Source organism: Myotis myotis, unplaced genomic scaffold, assembly GCF_014108235.1.
Source record: "Myotis myotis isolate mMyoMyo1 unplaced genomic scaffold, mMyoMyo1.p scaffold_m19_p_11, whole genome shotgun sequence".
NCBI classification, from domain to species: Eukaryota; Metazoa; Chordata; class Mammalia; order Chiroptera; family Vespertilionidae; genus Myotis; species Myotis myotis.
The window spans coordinates 16,802,846-16,816,445 of NW_023416315.1; the positions used below are offsets into that span (position 1 = coordinate 16,802,846).

The following is a 13,600-nucleotide window of genomic DNA, read 5'->3' on the forward strand; positions in this document are numbered from 1 at the left end:
TTAACCACTATTTTATATATGTACTAGAGGCCTGGTGCATGAAAATTCATGCATTGGATGGGAGGTCCCTCTGCCCGGCCTGCCCCCTCTCACAGTCCGGGAGCCCTCAGGGTTGGGAGGCAACCTGGCGATTAGGGGAAGGCGACACCCCCATCACAACTCTGCTGCTGCCACTACTAGCAGTGCCAGCCTCAGCCAGCCCTGGTTACCTGAGCCTCAGGCTGGCCCTGGGTGGCTGGGCAGTTGCCATCAGCAGCTTGTCTGCGCCTTGGGCTGACCCTGGACAGTGGCCACCTCCATCCGCAGCTTGCCTGAGCCTCAGTCAGTGGGGAGTGCGGGAGGCCCCCGGCGGGGCTGAGCGGACTCCTGCGGCAGGTGCGCAGAGCAGCCGGCCCTGGCTGAGGGATGGAGGATACTCTCAACGACATGAGTTATAACTTCCAATTTGTTGGACACCACAGTCAGGCTTCAGCTTCGGAGAGGGAGGAAGAGAGGGATGGGCAGCTTGTTGGAGGAGCCTGGGCAAGCTGTCGGTCAGTGGAGAGTGCAGGAGGACCCAATGCCCCCGTCGGGGCTGAGGGGACTCCAGTGGCAGGTGTGGGGAGCAGCTGGGCCCACCCCACCCCCCTTTTGTGGGCGCTGCCATCTTGTGATGGTGTGATGGTCAATTTGCATATTACCTCTTTATTATATAAGGTGTATCTTATATAGAATGTTATTCATGACATATCATAATAATCTTTCCCTTTTAAATAATGGAGACAATGGGAAATTCTCCAGTCTGTTTAACAGGACATTAAATGCAAAGCAGCTACTAACGTTGCACTGTCCAGGGAAGAGAAGAGGTTTCTGAATCACCTGTGCCCTGGGGACACTGCATGCCATTTTATTCACAGTCTAAGGAGCTTAATTTCTAAAGAATAAGCTGAGAAAAAAACCATCTCTTCCCTCATCAGAAAAACAAGCCATCAACTGTTATTTCTCAAAGGTAAGGGAGATCAAATAGATAACCCTTGGATCAAACCTGTGATTCTAGAAAGGACAGAAAACTAGCAAGTGCGATGATTAGATCATTAAACTGCTCCTCTGGGAAACCTGTGATTTAATGTAAGACAATATGTATACAGTGTTTGCTGGCAGAAAATCTGAAATGGAAATGCAGTGTCTAACAATTTTTCTATTATAATTTAATTAAAATTCTTTGGAAGAAAGAGTTAGACCTAATGTTTAAAAAGCTAACATTTGACTTTACCCCTTATTAAGTAATTACATTATTGCTTAAACCAATATTACATTAATATAAAATCTACGTGTTCTATTTACATTTTTACTCTTGTCCACACTGCTCCAGATTGTCCCCATTGCTGAGTTCTCTCTGATAATAAAATGAGTTTTTGCATAATCTCTCTTAGTTCACCTAAGCAGTGATGCAAAAAATTGTTTACCCATGGCTGAGAGAAATAATGTCCCCCAATATCTACTGGTTACCAGACAGTAACTAAGTTTCCATAAAAATTAATCCTAACGATATTTGTAGATCATTACTTAAAAATGACTAATATACCTATACGTTTAGTTACCTTGTAAAGAGTATATATGCCACATCTTTGAGTTAGCTGCTACTTTAATTTTTAGAAAGAAATAAAAAAAGATAAGTATCCCCATATCACAGACGTAGACCCCGGGTAGATGTAGGATTTGAAATGAACATTTTAAAATCTTAAAATGAAATATATTCTGTCTTCCATTCATTCTCATTTTTCCAAGTTCTTGAATTATGAGAAATCTGTAAAGAATGTATAAAGAAAGTGCTCTAAGGAAGTCACTAACATGATAGCTTTTACTAAAGAACTGATTTTATTAAGACTAAAGAGTTAAACTTGTCCTAGACAAGTTTTCTTATCTAGCACCCTCTGAGCATTAGAATGTCCAAGTCTAACTCATAAACCCATATTGGGACAGATGGACATAATTTTTATTTCTACTCAAAACAAGAGAAAAATATGAGATAGATTGAAATAATATTCTTAAATCAGAATCAAGAAATTTAAATAGAATAATTGACATAAAAAACAACAAAGCTAGATTGCTTACATTTTAATTAAATGTACTATATAATACATTACTACCTTTAGGTAATAAGAAAATCCATTAGAAAAACTTTATTTTATTTTTAAAATAAATCTTGGTCTAAGGCAGTGGTTGGCAAACTGCGGCTCGCGAGCCACATGCGGCTCTTTGGGCCCTTGAGTGTGGCTCTTCCACAAAACACCACGTGCGGGCGCGCACGTACAGTGCGATTGAAACTTCGTGGCCCATGCGCAGAAGTCGGTATTTTGTGGAAGGGTCACACTCAGGGGGCCAAAGAGCCGCATGTGGCTCGCGAGCCGCAGTTTGCCGACCACTGGTCTAAGGAAATATTTATAAGTAATCAACTTGCTACAATTACAACTCTTTAATATTTCCAATAAAGGTTTTATATATTTTCTTTAACAAATATTGCTCATTCTGTTCTTAAAATATATAATTAATCACCTCATTTGAATGTATTGTGTAATCTAGTAAGTGTATAATAAGTAACAGTAATGATATAGGGATAAAACAATGTGGTTTCACTCTCATAACTAATTATCCACTAGTAATTTTAAAATTTAAACTGTGTTGAGGTGATGTCTAGTCATGACAATAACAGGAAATAGCCCAATACTTTTCATCCATTGTTTGTCATATTTTCAAATTAAAATGTATTTTAAAGTAAGGTGGACCTAATATATAAAGACCTACTACATAAAGAAAAATTTTACAAACTATTTTGAGAGTGTATTCAAAGTTGCCTTTCTGTGTTCAAATGGTGTAAAATAGAGGACTTGTGTCAAATACTATTTTCATTCTCACTGCAGTTATTTGGCTAAGGCTACAACCATCAGAATATATATCTTAGGTCCCAGCATCAGAAAAACCCAGAATTTTGGCTTAATTTGCAGGCACAAAACACAATGCAAAACATCAGTCTCAAAGTCAATTTACTTTGTTGGTTAATAATGTAGGCAATAAGACATAGCCTGAATTTAACACATATTTAAGACAATCTCTGTTAAAGGACTTCAGTTAACATGAATAATATAATAAACATTTAAATACATTTTTTCTTGCACAAGTTGTCTACGAGTTTTGAACTCTGTTCTTTTAGAATCCCCGGGGGAAGTTAAAAGCGGGTGCTTTTGTGCAATAGGACTAGCCAGGGGTAGCCTGAAATCAGAAGTTGTAGCCCCGCTGAGGCCACATAGCTTAATCATAGAATACTATAATCACAGAATTCCTTATAGTTGGCTTCTCTAGTTGAGCCATCTTATATTACAGGAAAGGAAAGAAAGAGCCAGAAACATGGAAAGAATTTTACCAAAGAGCACTCAGTAAAGTAGCAAAGAGAAAATTTAAATAAAGCTCAGGCTTCCTGCCTAGCAGGTTTCTACTAAGCACTGCAGCAGTGGAGGAAATAGCTATACTTAGAAATGCATTTTAATCTTGTAAATGATTTCCTATTGTTCCTACCTCACATTTTTCGCTTGTTTTGAAAAAAAAAAAATCAAGTTGTGATTGTCATCTGTCGATATATATGTTTATAAGTTAGACATTTATTTTAATCCTTACTGGGTGCTAGGTAATAAAAATGCATCCATTCATTTTCTTTTAATCAACCAATATTGAGGATAAATTCAAGGAACATTTGTGATGCAGAAGCCTATATTTAGATGTTAAAGTTATATACCTACCCAGAAAGGTTCACAGGAAGTATATAGACAAATAATGATGATGAAGAGGAAAAATTAAGTATACCTAAAGAAAAGAAACATTAAGTGCAACTTGTGAATTCAGAACATAGAGCTGTAGTTTAAAAAGTTCAATGTGCATTAAGATTCATGTGGGAAGTTTGTTAGAAATGCAGGTAGCTGGTCTTCGTCTTCAGTAAATCTGATATAGTAAGCCTGGCCTGAAACCTGGGTATTTGCATATTAATGAGAGCCAAAAGTGGTTCTACACAGGTAGGCTTCTTACCACACAAATGTTGATAAGGGGCTTCTTCAAGTGGGAGAAGCAATGATACTATCATAAAGGATGTAGTACTTTAGATGTTTCTTGAAAAATGGATAAAATTTGGACATGTGGAGATGGAGGGAAGGGCAATAAAGAAGGAGAAAGAGAAGGAGTAATGGCACAAGAGCAGGAAGCTGCAGAGGGAGTTAGGAAATAGTGACTAACACTGAGATGTGAGAGAGTAATGTAAGAGAGGGCAGTAGGTCGGGGGGAAATTGATTAGGGTCACGAGTGTCAAACCAAGGAATATTGATTCTTTCTAATAAGTGGCAGAAAGTTTCTAAAGGTTTCGAGCAGATAAAAGCTGAATTCAAACTGTAGAAGTCATTTCACTATGTAAATGTGTATCAAATCAGGTGTTGTACACCTTAAATTATACAACTTTTATTAAAAATAAAATAAAAATTTTAAAAAGTGGGAGGGGGGTAAGTGAACAAAATGGAGGTAAAGCTAAGGGAGGAAATGAGGGGGCTAAGAAAAGCCAAGTCGAACAGGGTAAAGAGGGGCAAGGAAATAACACCGAGGAGTGTCTATATTTTGCTTAGAGAAAAACTAGACAAAGACAGAAAACAGCAGGGTGGTGAGATAATTAGAAGGATAATGAGGGGGAAGTACATCAAAGAACAAAAGGGCCGGGTCAGGGCACCGGAATAGTAGATGCAGGAGAAGACCGTAGACTCATTACATTGCCCAGGGCATCACTTATCCTCTCCAGGCCACTGGTTATAAGATTCAAAAAAGAGGTATTATTGCCACATTCCTATTCTTGCACAGACTGAAGGCTGAAAAAAAGCAACAGGGTTTTACTGAAGGGTAGATATTTGATGAGAGTGAGAAGAGCATGAGGGTAATGATCACCTGTGACGGTATCAGAATCGCCGATGGCAGGACAGCAGGGTGGAAGATTTCAAATGCAGTGCCCAGTTATATTAGAAATGAGAAGGGCAGGAAATTGATGAAGGAGTTTACAGAACTCAAGAATCTAAGAATTTGTATGAAAAGAAGGGAGCCCTCGTTTAGTTTCTCAGTCCCCCTTTTTGGTTCTTGGTTTTGTTGCTCTGTGGGGAGGAGTGAGATGGCAGCCTGGTCAGGTAAATGTCTTTGAGGCGCCAGGTGACTGCTCTCAAATGCCCTCCTAGCACATACGTGTCTTGAAAAGCAATTCCAGCTCTTTGACATTCACCCTAAGATATCCGACACACTCCCAGCTGGTCCAGGGCAGGTCACTCAACTTTTGACTTTTAACTTAAGCACCTAGGTAAAATGTGGATCATGGCACTTGCCCCTTAAGCCATCTTACTTTAGATTTCACAGAATCAGTGAATCTAGAGAACTTTGAGCCAAACGGGAGGAGTGATCTAAGTGTCAAATAATTTCTAAATACAACTATGTATCTTGAAAGTTTAAAAGAAAAGAAAAATCAGAGAATTTAGGAATAAAAAATGGCTAGTAGGACACCTTAATTGGGACAAAAGAAGATGATACAATTATTTTCTCAATTATAATTTTTACATGAAAACAAACTTTTTTTTTTTGGCTTTACAGATAAAATGTCTTCTATAAAGAAAGGCTGACTAAATTTCCTGAAAAGTATGGCAGAGTTAGTTAACAATTTACCCGTTTTTCATACTGTTAATTCTTGTGGCTCTTAGGCCCCAAGTTACTAAATTAATCTGTATGTGAATCCAAAGATTAATTACTAGACCTAAAAATGGCTCGTACTTGGGAATAGGCATTGAGCAGTAAAAATTACTTTAAGACCATTCTGACCTTATCTTCTGAACAAATCAGGATTATATGTTGCTCCCCTTCTAGACCTCCCATTGCTCTTTTTGAAAAAGTGCCTGTCATGGCACTGATAACATTCATTCCCCAACTGTCTATTGGTCGCTAACTATGTGCCAGGCACTATGGTGAATGTTGGAGATAAAAGGTTAAACAAGACATTGTCTTCTTTTGGAGACTTATGATATAGCCCCTTGATTACCTGTGGTCCTTACTGGAGGGCCTGTGAGACTCCAAGCCCCCTTACACAGGATTCTGTCAATGTCTTTACATGTTTATATCCCCAGCTTTTGAAATTGGTATTAAAAAAATGACATTGAATTCATGTTAATATAATATGTAGGAGATAATTTGAGTAGAGATGTGCCTTATCATGTTCACCTTTGTGTAAGGTAGAAAAAACAATATATTTTGCCGGAAGCCAATTCCAGCATGTCATAATTTCAAGAGTTTCATCAAAAGGTTGATGGAACTTAGGGACACAACAGGATTGAATCACACATGTAGTCACCTGTTGGGAATGGCTGAGGGCATTTCCCCAAACCTGAATAGGATACATTAAATTGATTGCTGGCTGCCAGACAGCTCAGGGCATCTTAATCTACATGTTATTGCCTCCTACTGGCCAAACACCTGAACAGCCATAGGCTAATTCCCCCATTCTGACAATACACTTCAAAACCTGACCCTTTGAAGTGTATATCTCTGCCTCCCCTCAGGACAAGTTGTGTTAATAAAAAGCATGGGGTCCTGAGACTAGGAGAATTTAGATCTTAGTTTCCTTTAAACTAGGCTCCTCTGATCCCCAAATGCCTTTCAAAATTATGCTTCGTCTCTGGACTCCTATTTAATCTATGCACAGCCTTCTCCAGATTTCCTGAACCCTTCTTGATGCTGGGACAAGAACCCCGGCAATATTTTCTCATTATCTAACTTAATTTTTAGTTCATGTTGGTTAATTCTTAGAAAAATTATGATACTTTGCTTCTAATAGCAGTTAATTGCTTCAACAGTACATAAAACAGTCACTTTGATTTTCAAACAGGTAATCTTATCAAGATATAACTTCTGAAAATTTTGATTTTACAATGTTCCTTGGGCCTTAGGAATGATTCCACAACAACCTCTCTAACCTTTCAGAAAAAAAAAACAACAAAAAAACAAAACAGAAGGGATACTGATAGAGTACTAGTTCATATTTTCTGTTGTGATTTCAGTTTTGGTTTTTTTTTAGCGTTTGTTAGATGAAATGTTATCAAAAGGTTTGGAATGGGTTTAAAACTTTTGAGTATTATGAAATTACTATATCTATAAATGCTACATTACAATATATTTTTATTTCCATCTGATTTGAGCTGAAAAATGGGAAGTAGTTAGATTCCTAAATCTTTCCTATAGCACCTATATTTGACAAAGCAATAATTCAAATGAAAATAAGAGGCACAATAAGAACATAAGCCAAATTAGTAACAACTCAGTATCATTTTCCTTACATTAAAAATAGAAGGGAAAAAAAGAGAAGGGCAGGAAAAAAATGATTGTTGATAATTGTCATCACTAAAGTCACGTTTTAACGTATAACAAAATGGTTTTTACATTAAGTAATATAAAGGAAAATGTTTCTCTCAAGTAATGAAGCAATCTAGACTGCAGATCTTAAAATAATTCAGCATAATATGCTAGTTCAGCTTAAATATGAATTTCAACTAATGTACAGTTCCATAAATTGCTGTAAATTATGAGTTGAATAAAAATTTAAAGATCTACATTACATGTAGTAACAATAGTTAATGAGAAGTACATCTTTTTAGGCATCCTTTTAAAAATTCCAGTTTTTATTTTAACCTTTCTTAGATTAATTTTTTGGAAGTGTATGTGTTAACATTATAATAATTCCTCTATCTTAAACAAATGAAGTGCTTTTTTAAGCACAATCCATGAGATATAATCAGAGCTTTTTGTATCACCATGTGCTAGTATACTCATGTATCAGCACCTTTTTCTTTTCTGCCTGACATTCACTTACCTTGGCTCAAATAAATTGATGTTCTGACAAATCTGGCAGAAATTGCAGTTTGATAAGTCGGTGGGAATAGGGGAGTGAAAGCAGTAGGATAAAATAGAAGATAGAATGCATCTCATAGTTTATAAAGATATGAGTTGCCTGATTCTGTTTATGCATGTGTTGGGGTAAGGGTGGATGAATGCCTTAAGCTCTGTGATGGGGCTAGAACTCTGTCTTATGCTGCAACAATTACCTGAACACACAACACTAGATCCTCAGCATATGCACGTTTATGATACTTGAGAGCAGACTTTACTACACTCTAAGTGCCCATAGAGTACCACAAAATGTGGTTTGGTCCTATTCATTACAGTTTCCTGTGACTATAAGAGCTTTTGTGGCAATTGTGTAGTTCTTTAATAATGAAGAATTTTCATGAATGAAATTGCACAAATCATAGTATAAAAAAAATAAGTAAAGTGGATTTTTATTTTAAGATGCAATTGAAGTATACATAGAAAGTATGGAAGTCATAATATCCTATCTAATAATAAAGAAACATGGTAGTTAACCGTAATTTCGCTACCCTTCCCATTGGCTAATCAGTGAGATATGCAAATTAACTGTCAACCAAGATGGTGGCCGGCAGCCAGGCAGCTGAAGCGAACAGGAGGCTTGCTTGCTCCAGTGATGGAGGAAGCCAACGTTCCCCGCCGGCCGCTGCTGGCCTCTGAGCTGCAGTCTAAGAAACAATGTTGCAATTATAGAAGTTAAACAATCCCCAGAAACCTGCTTTCAGCCATCAGACCGCAGGACCGCAACAGTGTTACAATTATAGAACCCAAACAAACCCAGATCCTTGCTTTCAGCAGCCGAGGTCTCAGAGCTGGAGCCGAGCCTCAGAGCTAAAGCCGGCTCTCAGCTCCAGTGACAGCCATAGAAGGTAAATAAATCCCAGAAAAAAAAAAAAAAAAAAAAAGGAGAGGTTGGGAGCTTCAGTCACCCGCCAACCTGAAAACAGCCCTCAGCCCCTCACCCAGACTGGCCAGGCACCCCAGTGGGGACCCCCCACTCTGAAGGGGGTGTGACCAGCTGCAAATAGCCATCATCCCTTCATCCAGGCTGGCCAGGCACCCAAGCGGGACCCCACCCTGATTCAGGACACCCTTCAGGGCAAACCAGCTGGCTCACATCCATGCACCAGGCCTCTATCCTATATAGTAAAAGGGTAATATGAAAACTGACCCTAACAGCAGAATGACTGGGAAGGACTGGTCACTATGACACACACTGACCACCAGGGGGCAGACGCTCAATGCATGAGCTGCCCTCTGGTGGTCAGGGCACTCTAACATGGGAGGAGCTCTGTTCAGCCACAAGCCAGGCTGATGGTTGCCAGTACAGTGGTGGTGGTGGAAGCCTCTCCTGCCTCCTCAGCAGCACTAAGGATGTCCGACTGCAGCTTAGGTCTGCTCCCCACTGTCAAGTGGACATCCCTCTAGGGCTGCCGGGCTGCCAGAGGGATGTCGAATTGCCAGCTTAGGCCCAATCCCCCGGGGAGTGGGCCTAAGCCAGCAGATGGTCATCCCCTGAGGGGTCCCAGACTGCAAGAGGGCACAGGCTGGGCTGAGGGATGCCCCTCTTCCCCCGAGTGCACAAATTTTTGTGCACTGGGCCTCTAGTAAATTATATTGTTGATAGAGCATGAGCCTGTGACTGAAGGGTCCTGGGTTCAATTGCCTTGAAGGGCACATATTTCGGTATCAGGATCCATCACCAGCCCTGGTTGGGGTTCATGTGGGAGGCAACCAATCGATGTCTCTCTCTCTCTCACATTGATGTTTCTCTCTCTGTCTCTCCTCTTCTCTTCCACTCTCTCTTAAAAAAAATTAATGGGAAAATATCCTCAGGTGAGGATTAAAAAAAAGTAGAGGTAACTGCGTTATGACCTAGTGACTACACACCTGGAAATACAGCCAAAGAAACCCAAAACACTGATTTGAAAGAATATATGCAGCCCTGTGTTCAATACAGTGTTATTTACAATTGCCAAGATTTGGAAGCAGTCCAAGTGCCCATGAATAGATGAGTGGAGAAAACAGCTGTGGTACATTTACACAATGGAGTACTAATCAGCTATAAAAAGGAAGGAAATCTTATGTTTTGGAGAGCATGGATGGACCTGGAGAGTATTATGCTAAATGAAATGTCAGTGAGAGAAAGGCAAATACCATATGATCTCACTTAGCTGTGGAATCTAATGAACAAAACAAACAAATAAAATATAAACAGACTCATAAGTACAGAAAACAGACTTAGAGCTGTTTTAGGGGTGGAGGGTTGCAGGACTGATAAAAAAGTTTAAGGGATTAAGAAAAAAAAAACCTTATAGGCACAAACAACAGTACGGTGACTAAAAGAACGAAAGTGGGGTGGGGTGAGGTAGAAGAGTGTAAAGGAATAAATGTTGACAGAAGAAGACTTGCCTTTGGGTGGTAAACAAACAATACAATGTACACATGATATATTATAGAATTACTAGAGGCACTCGGGTGGGGGGGGGGGTGTCCCTCAGCCCGGCCTGTGCCCTCTTGCAGTCTAGGACCCCTCAGGGGATGACCACCTGCTGGCTTATGCCCATTCCCCGGGGGATTGGGCCTAAGCTGGCAGTCAGACATCCCTCTGGCAGCCCGGGATCCATTGGGGGATGTCCACTTGCCAGGGGGAGCAGGCCTAAGCTGCAGTCGGACATCCTTAGCACTGCTGAGGAGGCGGGAGAGGCTCCCACCACCACTGCTGTGCTGGCAGCTGGCAGCCTGGCTTGTGACTGAGTAGAGATCCCCCTGTGGAGCACACTGACCACCAGAGGGCAGCTCCTGCATTGAGCGTCTGCCCCCTGGTGGTCAGTGTGTGTCATAGTGACCAGTCATTCCCAGTCCTTCTGCTGTTAGGGTCAATTTGCATATTACCCTTTTATTATATAGGATAGAGGCCTGGTGCATGGGTGGGGGCTGGCTGGTTTGCCCTGAAGGGTGTCCCAAATCAGGGTGGGGGTCCCACTGGGGTGCCTAGCCAGCCTGGGTGAGGGGCTGAGGGCCATTTTCAGACTGGCCACACCCCCTTCATGGAGGGGGGTCCTGCTGGGGTGCCTGGCTGGCCTGGGTGAGGGGCTGATGGCTGTTTGTAGGCTGGCCACAGCCCCTTCAGTGGAGGCTGGCTGGAAGCAGGTATCTGGGATTTATTTATCTTCTAGAGCTGAAACTTTGTTGCGTTCAGCGGAGGCCAGAGCCAGCCAGGGCAGGCAGGAAGCTTGGCTTCCTCCATCGCCGGGACAACCAAGCCTCCTACTTGCTCCAGCTCCATGGCTGCCTGCTGTTATCTTGGTTGGGTTAATTTGCATATAGTCGCTCTGAGTGGCTGGTGGGCGTGGTTTGGTGCCGGAAGCCGGTCCATCCTTGCTGCTTGACACAGTCACTGCAGGAAAGAAACATCTGCACAGCATATGTTTCAAGGGACCTGGCGTATATAGCATACTGTTCTTAATATGTTTGCTCCCCTTAGCGCTGTGTGTTTTAACCAAGGTCACCTCTCCAAGAAAGGTTGTTTCCCCAGGTAGGGATTTTTCCCTGAAGTTAGGGAGGGAATAAAACCCCTCAACTAAGTGCCAGGCGGGTAATTAATCACTTTAACTACGAACAATCATGCTTAAGCTACATAATCTTTACTCCCTGGAATGGAGATAAGAAACACCCTAACCTTTGTAATAGAAATTGACAGGATTAAAATCAACTGGGATAAATACGGATGTAACAAGACAATAAACAGCAGAACTTCGCTGGAGATCCAGACCAGAACTTGGCTGGAGATCCTGGCTAGAGATCCTGGCTAGGCTGCTGATCAACTGAACGCTGTCTCTGTGTCATTCCTTCTTCGCCGACTCCATCCACACCTTTGGGGACCCCTGGACCTGCTGGGGTTGGACTCCGGCAGTTTGGTGCATAGCGAAGATATGGTCAATTTGCATGTTTCTCTTTTGTTAGATTAGATACACCTAAAATCTAAAATATATATAATTTTATTAACCAATGTCACCCAATAAATTCAATACAAATTTTAAAAATGGAAAATAAATTAAGCTAACCATAGAATTTAAATATTTAAAATGTTTATTATTCAAAATGAATTATAATTATCTGACTGAAAATATTCATAGCCTATTTTTAAAAAGTATTCTGTGCATTCAAAATAATTTTTTATTGATTTCATAGAGAAGAAGGGAGAGGTAGAGAGAGATAGAAACATCAATGATAAAAGAGAATTATTGATTGGCTGCCTCATGCATGCCCCCCACCGAATATTGAACCCACAATCCAGGCATGCATCTCTACCAAGAATCAAACCATGACCCACGACCTCCTGGTCCATGGGTCGACTCTCAACCACCGAGACACACTGGCCAGGACAAAATGATTTTTTAAATGTAGATCTACAGTTTTTATTCCCATTGGTACCATTTTCTGTGTTATGAACCATGATAAATAGATTTTTCCCTATTTTGATTTCCTCCAATAACTCAAAGTAAATTAATATTTTACTAGCCAAATTGCTCAACAAGAACTAATTCCACAAATATGTAATGTTAAATGGGCCCCTAATATGTTTCTTCCAAGCCACTAATACTAAACCATAGAAAAAGGGGGCTTCACTGAAATCATAATCAATCAAGAGGCTTTCCAGAAGGACATCTGTATTTATTATTCATTAATAATCTGTCTATGACTGCTTCTATTTTTAGTGCTACACACCTGAAAAGGGAAACTTTTAATAAGTTGAATTTTAGAAATCATTGAAATAGTCAAGATACTATTAGTGTATGCTGTAAGTATATAACAAATGGTGACATAAATGGGATCACATGTATTTCACAATAGAGTCCATTATTTTTTCTTTTTTATTGAATTTATTGGGTGACATTGTTAATAAAATTATATAGGTTTCAGTTGTACAATTCTATAATACATCATCTGTATATGGTACTGTATGTTCACCATCCCAAATAAAGTCTCCTTCCATCACCATTTATTCCCCCTTTATCTTCTTCTACCTTTCACAGCACCCCCCCCCCCCTTAAATGTATACATTAAAACAAACATAATTATGTAGTGCCATTTGGTTTTTATGTGGTGGTCTCTGTACTGAAACATAGACAAATATAAATATGCATTAACTAGTGTTGAGATGCAGAAGTAAAAAGGACCTATAAATAAGATAACAAGGTCTTAAGTTTATTAACTGTTTGGCTTCCACCCTGTCCAGATTGTGGAAACATGGGCTCTACTGAAGGCTTTAAATAGACAAAGCTTTATAAATCTCCACTGAATACAACCTCAGAATCTTTACACCTCAGCTTCCTCAGCGAAATAGCTTTCTGTTTAATAAATATCTTCTTAAAGTTTCATAAGTCAGCCAATTTTTCTCTGTAAGAAAAATTCTTTCTTAAAAAAGCTCTTTACAATGTTCCACAATCCATTTTCTCTTTAAGCTCAACCTCCCCATTCAGAACAAATTACTTCCTTTTAGTGAATCAGAAGTGCTGTTGTAATCTTTTTATGTGACCTATTTTTTGAGCACTTACAAATCAAATAAGAGTGTATTTATAGAGAATGAATAATAAGAGAAAGAATTAGTTCAGGTAAACATGACATTAGAAACAGT

General features: G+C 39.9%; 1 protein-coding gene across 1 annotated transcript in view; it reads right to left on the minus strand.

Annotated features, from left to right (window-relative positions):
- Positions 1-13,600, minus strand: part of MAGI2 (membrane associated guanylate kinase, WW and PDZ domain containing 2) — a 1,152,561-nt gene that overhangs the window by 580,416 nt on the left and 558,545 nt on the right. The window lies entirely within an intron of this gene.